Source organism: Panicum virgatum, chromosome 8K, assembly GCF_016808335.1.
Source record: "Panicum virgatum strain AP13 chromosome 8K, P.virgatum_v5, whole genome shotgun sequence".
Classification (NCBI taxonomy): Eukaryota; Viridiplantae; Streptophyta; class Magnoliopsida; order Poales; family Poaceae; genus Panicum; species Panicum virgatum.
This window is the reverse complement of record NC_053143.1, coordinates 4169432-4183085: the sequence shown is the minus strand read 5'-3', so window position 1 is coordinate 4183085 and position 13654 is coordinate 4169432.

The window sequence follows — 13654 nt, the reverse complement described above, 5'->3', positions numbered from 1 at the left end:
GACGGGAGCAGGAGGTGTGAAGGCCAGATGGAGTGGAGGGAGCGGCCGGGATTTAAAGAGGAGCCTAGACATGGGAGAGGGGAGGCGTCGAGGCGAAGGGTGCTCTCATGGTGCCTCCGTGAAAAAGGAGACGGGTAATCCGTAATCCTTTCGAGAGAAAAAAAGAGACGGTAAAATGGTAAAATGTAAATGCGAGAGCTGGAAATCTGCATGTACTCAATCAAGACCATATTAATGTATAATGTACTACATTCAAGATCATATATGTATTAGTGCAGAAGGACTCGGTGTCACTGACGTGTGGGCCCCACTACGCTAGGGCTATAGGTCAGAGGCCCTGCAGTATTGCAGAGGAGGCTCGTCTATTAGCGGAATATATTTATCACTGATAGATTATTCTTAGAATGTACTCTCTTTTAATCTAAAGAGATGGTGAAAAGAATAGAAAATCACATGTTAATCTTTATGCGAGCAAATAATTCAGGTTTCCGACCAAAGAGGCCAAATCATGCATACTTCTCGTGAGGTGATGGGAGGTAGAGTTGGCTAATCGTAAAGCTTCTCTTACCTATTTTCTTCATTGCAAAGGCTAGGATTTTATGAGGTGCCACAACAATCTTGTAAAAGCTTATGTCCAAGCATAGATTGTCCATTTGGGCATTTACAATTGCAGGCTTATATACTCCAAGAAAATAAAGAAAATATATAATGTGTAACTAGCTCTTTAGATACAATTTAAATTATTATTATATCCGATAGATATTGTTTGTCAAAGTATCACCTTTATATATCTTCTTGATATTTTCATGGACTTAAATAGTTATATTTTCGAATGAAGAAATTTTAAAAAATGTTTTCTGAAATAATAAAATAAATTAATAAATGTAGACAAGAAAGATAAAAAGGACAAGCAAAGAGTGGGTCACTTCAAGAGAATCATAGGACAAGTTGTTGCGCGAATTGTCGTCTTTCTTCTTATCTTTGCATGGAATTAGTTTTATGGACTCCCCTCAAATATAGACGATGTTACTCGCTGAAGAATTAATGGACGGTCAGGATATCAGAATCAGGAGGCTAGTGCCTTTAACTTCCTTCGTTGATGAGAGCAATTAAATGTTGGATATTCACTCGCTACAAGATTTCTTCTCTGACAGGGATGGATTATGCCGAGATTGATATCTTTTATATTTATGATCTCAGTAGTAACTTTTCTTAGAGAAGATGTGCACACGTGGCACGTAGCTTGTGCGTGCAACCAATAGCTTTAGTGGCCCCCATATCCCTCAATTTAATATGGTCTCATTCGAGTCAAGATTTAGGAATGTGACAAGGCAAATCTTTCGGACAACATTGATGACAGGGATAGCCATTTTTCTCTCCTAATTTTAAAATTTGTTCAAGACTATCAAACTGGACACCAGTTCGATCTCAAACTAGAGAACACGACCGGTAATAATTAAGATGTAGGGAATTCTAGTTATATCAGTATAAATAGTTCCAAGAAAATCTCTACAACTTCATGACTTATTAGTTCTTTCGCCTGGTAGGGAGATCAGCAACAATATGCCAATATACTTCACATTAATCATCTCATCTCTGCACGGCATCACACCTTCGGTTTGTGTTAGGTCAATCCCAAATCAAGACACCACTAGTAGTTTCTATACTTTGTCATGCCATATATACACTACTCATAGAAATTGTATCCTTAATGGATGATTTCTTCAAAATAAATTGATATCCAATCATATCTCTTCTCCCTCCTTTTGTCTTGGTTTTCACGTAGACATAGTTTTTTTGCATGAGACTCGATTTCTTCGTATTTTTTCTTCTCTTCTTGTTAACTCTTCTGCCACCTCAGCTTTTTGCTTACATAACAACGTATTTAATACTATAGAAACCAGCTGAGTTGGAGGGTTGGGACTGCTGTTATGCACAGACACGGCGATGTTTCCAAATAAATGGCAGCATTATATACATTTAATTGAGTTGCTATATGAGGCACACTGATCATGACGTAGTACTTGGTTGAATACACGGATTGGAGAATAAACTCTTCATAAAAGGGAAAGACACCTGCTGATTTGTTACGATCTTCTATGGTTATTAGTAATCAGTAATGCTGGAAACCCACAAAGAACCAATAAACTACAACGGCTGGGTAGATCTAGGGTTTGACCTTAGCTCATTTTAATTGAACGGATACAAATAGGGTCAGCTAATTCCTAGTTAAAGGCCTTCTAGACGGTTGGACAGTAACTATCCAGGGGGAGTCTATTCCCCGCATATGCGGGCGAGCGACGCGTCGCACAAGCGCGCTCGCCCCCGCCTTCCTCCGCCTCCCCCGGCTCCGGCGGCCTCGGCCGCCTCCGACGCCGACCTCCGCCGCCCTCCGCCGCCGCCAACACTAACCACTCCTGCCGCCGTGCCGCCCTTCCATTGCCGGTGTCAACGCCTTCTCCTCGCCCCCGCCGCCGGCCACCGCCCACCGAATGTCTGGCCCCGCCCGGCCGGCGGCGCTCCCATGCCGCCTCGCCCTCCGCCGGCCAACCCGGCTCCACTGCCGGGCCACCGCCGCCCCTAGTCCCCTCCTCTAGGTCCTTGGAACCCCGGCAACCCAAAACCTAAAAGCCGCTGCCGCCCGCCACCACTCCGGCCGCCAGCGACCTCACTGGCGGCCGCTCCCCCCACCAACTGCCTCTCCCCGGCGGCCGCTCCCCCCCACCCCCCTCATCCTCCCGTAGCTCGCCGGCGGTGGGGTCGAGAGGAGGAAGAAGTTCTTCTTCCTCCCCGCCCTATGCAACGCAATGCGTCGGTGCCGCATATGCGGCGAATAGATTTTCCGACTATCCAGGCATCCAGCTAGTTGGTTCAAACCCACCTAATTCCAGCCAGGCAGCTAATTAATGGATTAGTTACGTTGATGCAAATAGGCTCTCTAATAAGGCTCCGTTTAAATCCAAATGCTAATAGATGACAGTGTTATAGCACTAGCTTTCTCCAAACGGGAGTGCTAATGTAGTGGATTAAACTTTTGTCAAGACTCAAAAATCTTGGCATGTGCATGAGTGCTAATATGTGTTAAACTTTAGCACTCAACTTTTAGCTCTTCCAAACAGGACCATAGTTTGTGGCCACAAGACTGAAATAGTGAAATTAATGGGAGGAGCGAGGAAGCCATGCATGTAGGGCCCTTTTTATGTGCTTTTGAGGCACTGGCTGGTCAAATTGCTATGACCAGACACACATTTTATATATGTTTTTATATAATTAATCGGGAAAAGGAAGGCCGGACAGGGAAGCTTATTACTATACTAGGCACTAATTGAAGAGTGGATAAAATGAAAGGTGCAAGTTGAGTCCTGTTGCTAACCTACATAGCCGTCTCCAGGGTTAACCTTTCCGTTTTTTCTTAAAATCCCGCCGATCACCGGAAACGGAATTTCGGCCGAAATTTCGGCGGATTTCGCTATTTCCGAACGAAAGGGGCTTTTGAATTCAAAAATGAAATTCCGGGCGAAATTTCGGTGATTTCGACCGAAATTCGTGGTTTTTTACCGGAAAATGATGCATATTAACAGAAAATGATGTCAGTGTTATGTATATATGAAAAAATTGAAAATTTTGGCAGAGTTTCGCTTGATTATGTGTATATTGATAGTTTATAATGCATAACATATATATAACTCCACAAAACAATGACAAATACACCATTTAACAAATGAAGTTCATGAATAGCAAGGTGTAAGTTCATGAATATCACATGAAGTAGCAACTCGTGTTCTTTTTGATGAATACCTACTAACAATCCATGAATATCACATAAACTAATAATTCATTAAAACTAGCAATTCATACATATCAACTAACATGAAAAAATTCATACATATCAACTAACTGATTTTTTTTATGCATTCTATGTCACATGGTCTCTAGAATCTCAAATCAACTAACTTAGATCGACATCAACAAGCATCAACATAAAAAAAACTTCTCATACCTTAAGTTCCAGGAGCCGCGGCGAAATCCGGTCGATTTCACCGGTTTCTCGCCGGGAAATCACCGAAATCCGCTCGGGTCTACTCAACGTTAACGGGTCCAAACCCATTTAGTGATTTTAACCAACCAAATCAACTTATATTTGAACGATTTCAAGTGCTACTCACTCAAAAAAGCACCTAGTTTTTTATCATATTTTTGTCATATTTTTTTACATTTTTTTGAATTTTGAATTTTGAAATGAAATTTATCGAAATTTCACTTCTCGGTAACTAGCGGAAATGAAATTTTTACCGAAATTACGCCGGAATTGTTAACCCTGGCCGTCTCCACTTGCAGCATTCATGTGACTCTGGTCCCTTTGATTCATCTTTCTCGTGCTTTCCTTTTTTTTACTAACTTTTCAGACACCTTTTTGGTTTGAATAACAAGACCATTGATTCTTGCGAAGGAACCATGTGCAAGAGGTTTTAATATAGAAGCAAGTTGCAGGAGATTCAACTAGAAAAGAGAGAAGAGACAACATCAGAGCATATTAGTATTGGGCTAAGGAGGACCTTAGACTGACTTCAATAATATAGTGCAAAATGGAAAGGCAGTCGCGAGTTTGCCTCGTGTGAACAGTAGACTTAGGAGAGGCAAAAACTTCGTCTCTCCAACAGCGAACGCAAAAAACGCGGGAGAGGCAAAAACTTGGGCACGCACGCACGCACGCCGCGCGGTCGCCGGGATCCGCCGTAGGAGCTCGCTCGTGGGCCACGGCGATGCGGACCTCGCCCGCCCAAGGCGGCGCTGCCCGCGCACATCCTCTGCTCTTGCGCGGCGGCGCTGCTCGCGCGCGGAGCGCGCCTGCCCAAGGCCGCGGCGGCGCCGAGCTTACCTGCCCGCGGGGAGGCGCTGCTCGCGCGCGGAGCTCGCTCGCGGGCCACGGCGACAAGGACCTCGCCCACGCGCGGAGCTCACCCGCGGACCGCGACGGCGCAGAGCTCGCCCGCCGGGGTGGGAGGGAGCCGCGTAGGGAGCGCCGGCGGAGGGCACGCCATCGGAGAGGGGGGAGAGAAGGGAAAGGAGGCTCGTGGTCGCCGGGATCCGCCGTCGGAGTTCGCTCGCGGGCCACGGCGATGCGGACCTCGCCCGCCCAAGGCGGCGCTGCCCGCGCGCGGAGCTCGCCAGCGGACCGCGGCGGCACGGAGCTCGCCCGCCGGGGAGGGAGGGAGCCGCGTAGGGAGCGCCGGCGGAGGGCACGCCGTCGGAGAGGAGGGAGAGAAGGGGAAAGAGGCTCGCAGTCGCCGGGATCCGCCGGAGAGGAGGAAGACCCAGCCTCCCCTGCTCCTCGGTGTCCTCTGCTCCTTCGCGGCGGCACAAAGCTCGCCTGCCTGCGGAGCGGCGCTGCTCGCGCACGGACCTCGCTCGCGGGCCACGGCGACGTGGAGCGCGCCCACCCAAGGCGGCGGCCGGGGAGGGAGGGAGCCGGCGATGGAGGGGGTGGAGGAGCGCCGGCGGAGGGTGGATCTGGCTGCCGTGGATCCGGCCAGGGACCGGATCTGGAGAGGCAGAGGAGGTCTGGGAGGGAGGAGGGAGGAGGGAGGGAGGAGGGGTGCCGGCGAGGGAGGGAGGGCGGATAGGACGAGGGAGAGAGCGAGGAGGCGCGCGCGATTTGCGTTGGAGGAGAGTGGAGGAGTATATTTGCATCGCGATACGCCTCGAAGGCAAAATGCCTCTCCTGTTTGCGATGGCTGTTGGAGGAGCTATCTAACGCGCACAGTGCCGAGCGCGAGGCAAAAAAGTGTTTGCCTCGTGCTGTTGGCCTCAGTCTTAGCGACCTATATATGCATATGAGTAGTGAGGACGGAGTGATCACTTTGTTTGATGTGATATTCCTAGTCCGCAAACAAGTGTGGCACCATGCGATGCGACCCCTCTCATTATTCGGGCCGTCAAGGTGATGAGAATGTTCACAAGCATCTTAGCGTGGTGCCCTGCATATCAAGCGATGAGAATGTTCATGTACTGTTCATCATAGTGTGAAGTAGTCATTGAAGGAATAAAAAAAGTTTTTATCATCTTCGCCTCTATGAGTTGCAAATCGAGCAGAGCTGCGCAGTCGCGGCAGGCAGCAGGGTGCGCCGGCGGCCGCTACGGGCACGACGACGATGGCTCTGGCTGGCGCGTCCACCGCATCTACCGGTGCCAACCTATCAGCCGCAGGCGACGCGATGCACCGTTGCTACGTGGCCATTTGCGTAGCACACAGTAACTCCTACTATAGCTACCAGACACTAAGAGCAAGTTTTATAGCAACGCTCGCTGCCCGCCCACTGTCGGCTGGGAGGCACTCATGATGGTGGCGGGCCCCAGCATTTCAACCAATAAGAGCAGAGCCATGCTCTCTCCGCTGGCCGCGGTCCGCGTGTAGTGTAACAACCGCATGATTCTCTTTCTTTCTCCATATTAGCTTTTCGCCCGCTCCGCGCCATCCACAATACTTGCTCTAGGACACTAAACATGGAATTTCTGTCGCAGGCCAGACCAGGCCCGTGCGTGGCAGTACTGTTGAGATATGGTTTGACTTTGACGTCCCACTTTGGTCCTTGTCAGCAAAGGTACTCCCCTCGCACGTGAACAAAACAACAGGCCAACAGCGGCGACAGCCTACAAGTAGTAGGCACGTGTATCTCCTAGGCCCACGGCCCACCCGCTTCTGCGAAATCACAGAGCAAATGTAGACTATAGCAGCTAGCACGTGCAGAAGGTGGGTGTGCGCTGTTCATGGGCTCGACAAAAAAGAGATGTTAACATTGAGGATGCACTTCACTTGAAACTGTGCCAAACAGTTATATACAACGGCTTCATCCATAAAGCACCTCATGAAGCTGGAAACGACTTACACTACTTACACTATGTAGAAGGAGCCAAAAATAATAGTTTCATTAGTTTCACCTTATCTATCCATTCATGAAGAACATGAGTAAATTGTTGTCTAATGTTTTCCTGAGAGGGACAGGTAGGTAACTTTTGTCATAGAATTTGTTTGTGATAATGCCTGCATGTTGTTTGCAACATCCTTAGTCCAAAGATGTAAAATATTGATACATGTTACCTCCAGTAATTTTGCCGTTCATACCACCTGTGTATTGTCATATTGTTCTGCTTTTAGTTCATCCCACATATGTATTGTCATGTTGGAAGACAATGAGGGACAAATTTTTTTTAATCTGCTTTATTGCTTATAAGTTGAAACACACCAGGGCTGTTTCATGGCATTCATGATTATTGAATAGTTGGCTTTAATTTTCAGATATCTATACATGTCAACGAAGATATATGCCATGATTAGGAATAGTTCGCTTGGCTTGTCAGCCAGTCAGCCAGCAGTGCTTTACTCTCACACCAAATCAGCACCAGCCACCAACCAGCCAGTAGTATTTTTCTCTCATAACAAATCAGTATTAGCTACCAGCCACAGCCAAGCGAACAAAGTGAATGCACAATTGATCACTAGCTAGGCCCCTACAAGTTGATAATTGATATAACTTTTCCATCAGTTAAAAATTGCGTGAACATATGAGATAATCACTGTTATCAACTCCACTACTCCCGATGCACACACAACCACTTCAATGGTACGCACAATTCTTATTGCAGAGTTTGTGGTATTTCCCGTCTTGCTGTTGTTTTACTATCTCACTCTATGTCACTGTTTTCTAAGTACGGAACAAATAAATATGCCCTTATTCAGAGGGGAGACCAATCTACCAAGAAGGCACTAATGGACTTGCAGGCTCATCTCCGTTTATGTATGAAAACAACTTTTGAATGACGAAACTCCAAGTACTTTTTTTTTTTTGATCCAAAACTCCAAGTACTTTCGGAAGGCCATTGGAGACGCAAGAAGGCATAGAAGAAGATACAGGCCTACTGCTTGGGCCGCAGCTGATGGGCCGCACCAAGCAGCCTGTGTGGTCAAGATGCGAGCAGCAGGTGGGCTGGATTTCCTCGAAAAAAAAGTAGGTGGGCTGGATTGCTTGATTTTTTTATTATTTGAAACGAAATTGCCTGACATTTTGCTAGTCGATTTTTTTATTTTTTATTTGCTCATCAAAAGTAGTATTCCATCCGTTACAAATTGTATTTCGTTCTGACAAATCTAGATACATAACTTTTGCTATGTATCTAGGTATAGCGCATTTCTAGGTTTATAGCAAAATCGAAATATTTAGATTTGCCAAAATGACATGAAATTTAGAATGGAGGGAGTAATCAACATGCTCTTTTGTGATAGGATGTGGCCGTCCCATTCACCCAATATGTATAATAACAATATAAAAAAGAAAGATTTCGTCATCGTCTCTTTATCAGGGCGTAAAAACAAAACAAAACAAAAAAAATGCCTCGGAAGTGGACGTTTTCCGGAGCTAGCTAGTACTGTATCACTGCAACAGCTCAGAAGAAAATGGCGATCAGTACGTACGCAGCACTGAACGGCAACTTGCCAAGCGAAAAAGGTCCTCACCCATGGAGCCAAAACCTGAAGGTTGCCATCGTGTTTGGGAGCTGCGAATCCAAGCAACTTCCCCGGTCGCCGTCACCCATTTTTCGGACAAGTTTATTGCTGTTGGTTAGAGGGCGAACATGGCAGGGAGGCTGGACTCATCTGAATGCCGCACAAACACTTGTTTACTTGTGAGGCCTTTTTTTTCTTTCTTTTCCCCTCCGTCCCTTCTCTTTGTCAAATTAAACAGCCGTCGCTTGCACACGTTTTAGTCGTGATCACAGTAAAAAGAGGTTTAAATCATCAGAGATGTGTGTAGAACAAAGTGTGTGTTCCCATTGGCTGAATTCCAGCGATGAGACCGCTTATTAATTAGCTAGGGCCGTTCGAGCTTTTCTGTTCAAAAGAAAAAGGTTCGTGCTTTTCTAGCACTGATGAATAGGGCCGGGGAAACTAGCAAAACTTGGACGGTACACGAACCATACTGTACTTGACAACTTGTGCTTGCACGACAGATGTGCCCATAAAGTGATAAACAAACGACATAGGCCGGCACACGCATGCCCGTTTCCATACGCCTCATCATTAATCCCTTTTTGAAGCATGGGGTTTGGCATCCACAGTGGGTGTAGCTAAATTCGTGTGGGAATTTACGAGGGATAGATTAATTCGGCTACATGACTCTACCTCCAGGTTCGTGCATGACACTGCGTGCCGTGTTTTCTGCGGTTTTGGTTTTAATTTGGAGGTGCTCCTAAGGTTAGGATTACATGTGTGTATTCATAGAGGTGAACGTGCGTTCATGTATATGAGTGTTTACATTTGTACTGTGTTTTAAAAAAACATACCAGTCACTATACATGGATGTTCATACCAGTCACTATACATGGATGTTTAGTGATAACCTTTGTGTTTAAATTGGATCTGTCTATTCCTCGCATATATGAGTGGAACCATCGCAAATGCCGACGCCCCGCGCCGCTTCGCTGCCAACCCTTCTCCACCGCCGGGCCGCCACCTTCCCCAGCCCTCTTCTCTAGGTCCAATGGCTATTGGAGCCCCGGAACCCCGAACCTAAGGTCCGCCACCGCTCTCCACCACCCCGGCCACAGGACACCGTCCGCGGCCTCTCCCTCTCCCCCACCCCACCCCCACCCCGACCCAGCAACCCTCCTCCCCTAACCCCAGCACCAACCACTATCGCGAGCTCGAGGTTGAAGATGCACAGTGCGCAAGCCCACATGCAGTGAGCGCCGCCCCTTCTGCGACAATACAGCTCGCGCTCCAGTCGCGCGCGAGAGAAATAGACTTTCCGCTCAAATTTGCGCTATGCTGACCTGCGAACGTCACGGTACTTGATGGCACCTGTCACCTTATTTACAAGCTGAAGGGCCGAGAGTCCTGAAATTTGATGATTGAGTGGGCGTGGCTCATGCAGAGGTAGTATGTTCTTCTTCCAAAAAGAAACATAAAAATCAAACAGGGGGCTCGACCCGACATGTCAACCGCCGCAGTCCCACAAAAAGCAGCTCTGATTCGTGGCCGCAACCCTTTTTAAAAAAAGCAGCTTAAAGAAAGGCACCCGCAAACTTTTAGAAAAAAAATCAGCTTAAAATAAACGTTGGAGACAAGCAAGCGCGCCATGCTGCTTCAGTGCCTGGCTTTAGCTTAAAATAAATCAGCCTCAAGAAGTAGCTTGCTTGCTTGCTTGGGTAATTCCCTCCAATTCCAATCCCATCCACCAACCCGATCTATAATCAATCAAACTACTCTGCTGCCTGCCATGGCCGCACGATTTGTTTGTTGCTCGTCCGGTCGTCCCCTTTATCTCTATTGCTCATGGCCGCACGCCATGGCCGCTGCCTGCACGCCACGCCCGCTGCCTGCTCCTCCCTGCGACCGTGAGTCGGACGCCGCCGTGGACAGAGCCCACGCCGCGCCCCCGAGCAGGCTCCGTCGCCGGCCGCCATGGGCAGTCCACGCTGCGCCCCGAGGAGGCTCCGCAGCGGCGGCGGACAGTCCACGCCGGGCCCCGAGGAGGCGGCGCGGCGGCGGCCGCGGACAGAGCTCACGCCGCTGCTCCGAGGAGGCCCCGCCGGCGGCCGCCGCGCGCGGACCGCGGCGAGGAGGGCTGCGAGGAGGGCGGTGGCGACCGCGGCGGATGGCCGCCGCCGCGCAGGCGTCTGAACCTCATGAGATGTGTCAACTCATGTTAGAAATGTGGCCGTGAACTCATTATTATGTTGACTGTGTGATGTACATTATTATTTGAATCTATCTATTATGTTGTACGTCAATCTAGTGTGTTAAAAATATCAAGAATTTGCTTCATAATAATATTTTGCTATACATGTCGAATATATGTCCCCCGTGAGATCTCAATACGTTTGTTTGTGCGCCAAGGGTACTAATGTCTTTTCACAGCTACCTAACTGGGATTTAACAGCAGATGTAATGGCAGGGTCATGGAAGGGAACGAAAACGAAAATAGGATTAGATAAGAAAGTTTTAGTTTTCCAAGGCTATAGAAGAGAGCGTGATTTGTTTGAGGGACTTGCAGGGAATTTTCTCTTTTTTACGTGTATGGAGAGTCTATGTTCTTATTCCCCTTCTTCTTCTTTCAAAAAGAAACATAAAACTCAAACAGGGGCCTCGATCCGACATGTCAACCGCCCGCAGTCCCACAAAAGCAGCTCTGATTCGTGGCCGCAACCCTTTTTAAAAAAGCGGCTTAAAGAAAAGCACCCGCAAACTTTTAGAAAAAAATCAGCTTAAAATAAACGTTGGAGGCAAGCAAGTGCGCCGTGCTGCTTCCGTGTCCAGCTCTAGGCCTCCAGCTGCACCTGCACGTCCGCGGCGGCCGGCGGCGGCTCGTCCGGACTCCCCCGGCGTGCCCAGGACGCTGTACGTGCGTGTGGCCCGCGCGCGCAGCTGAAAGGCCGCCGGAGCTATAGCTGGAGCGCGACCGTGCAGCGCGAGCACGCGTCGCCGTCGACGGACGGGAGACGAGGACACGGCGGTTGCTTTTGGCCGGTGGTATAGTAGGCCACAGTTCCTGGCACGATCAGAGACACGCGCACGGCGCGCGCGCTGCGTATGACCCGTTTCCATCGTTCGGTTGCACATCGCTAGGAAGCGTTCGCGAGAGAGAGAGGGGGCGTTGAGTTATTTGGGCCACTTGGGCACAAGAGGATGGAAAAACTCCGGGGAGCGAGGTTTCAAACCTGACCGTGCAGATGGTTGACGATTTTGATTGTAGGATTATCATTTTTTTCAAAAGAACTACTGTTTCAATCAGCGGCTGATTGAGACGCCAAGTTGCATGTGGCGTGTGTGTGTGGGGTGTGTGTGCGCATGTGGTGGTGTGAGTGACTCAGTATGGTGCGTTCCGAGACTATTAGGACAACCTCATCTGCGTTGAGTCGGTCAGCGTGGATAACCGACCTCTTACATGCCGAGCCAGTGCTTCTGGCAAATTTCAAAAAAAAAAAAGAAGAAGTGATTGCGCACGCAACTTAACATGTACTCTACTCTGTATGAGCCAATAATGAAGCTCGGTGTCCGTACGATGGAGGGTCCGCAAACAGGGATTCTATTATTCAAATTTAACCTAGCAAATCTTTCTAACTAAAAAAAATGAAACCCATTCATTTTAAATTAGAAATTATAAATTGGTACAAATAGGTTGCATTTTTGGAAAAAATAGGCTACATTTTTAGAATAAAGTACTTATGAATTTTTTAGAAAATCTAGGCACCCCTTTTGTATTTTCTTATTTATTTTTTTACTATGGATTGTTTAGTTTGAAATTGGATATTTATAATATTTTTGAAAATAATAAAAAAACACTTAAGGATCCAAATTGCTCGATTTCAATAGTTGGATAGCCCTCGTTATCCGATTTTATATTCGAATCAGACTTTACAATTAGAGGATGTAAACTGAGCTTCTTCTTAAACAAGAGAGATTAGTAGTTTCAATCGTTAATCCTAGAGTGACGCCGCCACACGGTCTCTTGCCTCACACTACCCAAGTCGGCAAAATCACGTTGGATCTAGAAAGTGCCCAATTCAACCACACAAGTTGTCTATGATGGTAAATGTTGAAAATCATCATTAAAATAGGAAAAGATCAACTTTCTACCCTCGAACTAGTACAATAGTACATAGTTAGATTTTCAACCTTGTACTGTAAAACCGAACAACATGGGCTATCCAACTATCGAAGCCAAATAATTTGACCCTTTAGGTGGTTTCAAAGTCGGTTTGTATTTCTAAAAATAATAAGTTAGATTTAAAAAATCAAAACTAGTATACTTTAAATTATCAAATATGAAACCGGTACAAAAAGGTTTCTAAAAATATAAACTATCTGTTGGATTATTTTTATAAAATAATAAATTATTTTTGGGACCACTTAAGTGTCTAAATTTGTCTGATTTCAACAAGTGGATGGATCTCGTTATTAGATTTTTATAACTCGAAGTTTAAAATCAGACTCTTTTGATAATTCAAGAGTTTAAACTCAACGTTTTTCTAAAAAAATTGATATGAGCAGCACTTTCAACCCAGAGAATAAAAGCGGTTAATCCTAGTACGTCACGAAGTGACATCGTCACATGCTCCCGTGCCAAACTCCACCCAAGTCAGCAAAACCACGTTGGATCTAGAAAGTGGCCAGGACCCAGCAGGGTTTCAAAAACCGGTGCTACTGTTCAAAACCGGAATAGCAGCACAAAAAATGACTTTTGTATTTTTAGATTTAGAAACATAAAATATAAAAAACCGGATCCGGTTTACCGTCCCGGACCGGACCGGAAACGAAAAAAAATCCGGAAACCGGCGGTTCCCGTCCGGTTTTTGAAACCCTGGGACCCAGTGCGTGGTATCGGTTAGGCACGCGACCGAACTGTGGCCGGACAAACTGTTTGCAAATTAAAAAGCACACTGGTAATCAAGGCCGTGGATTAGCGCGAGTGATCAATGCCAGAACGGGACCATCATCGTCATCCGGCACAGATGGGTCTGATGCCGATCAACGTTACACGCACATGCCAAGTCCGATCGCACACGCCTGATCCAATTGCGAGCCAGCCAGCCAACCGAGTCTCCCCCAATCCACGTACAAGTAGTAACACGTTCGCCGCCTGCCGCCGCGGCCAGG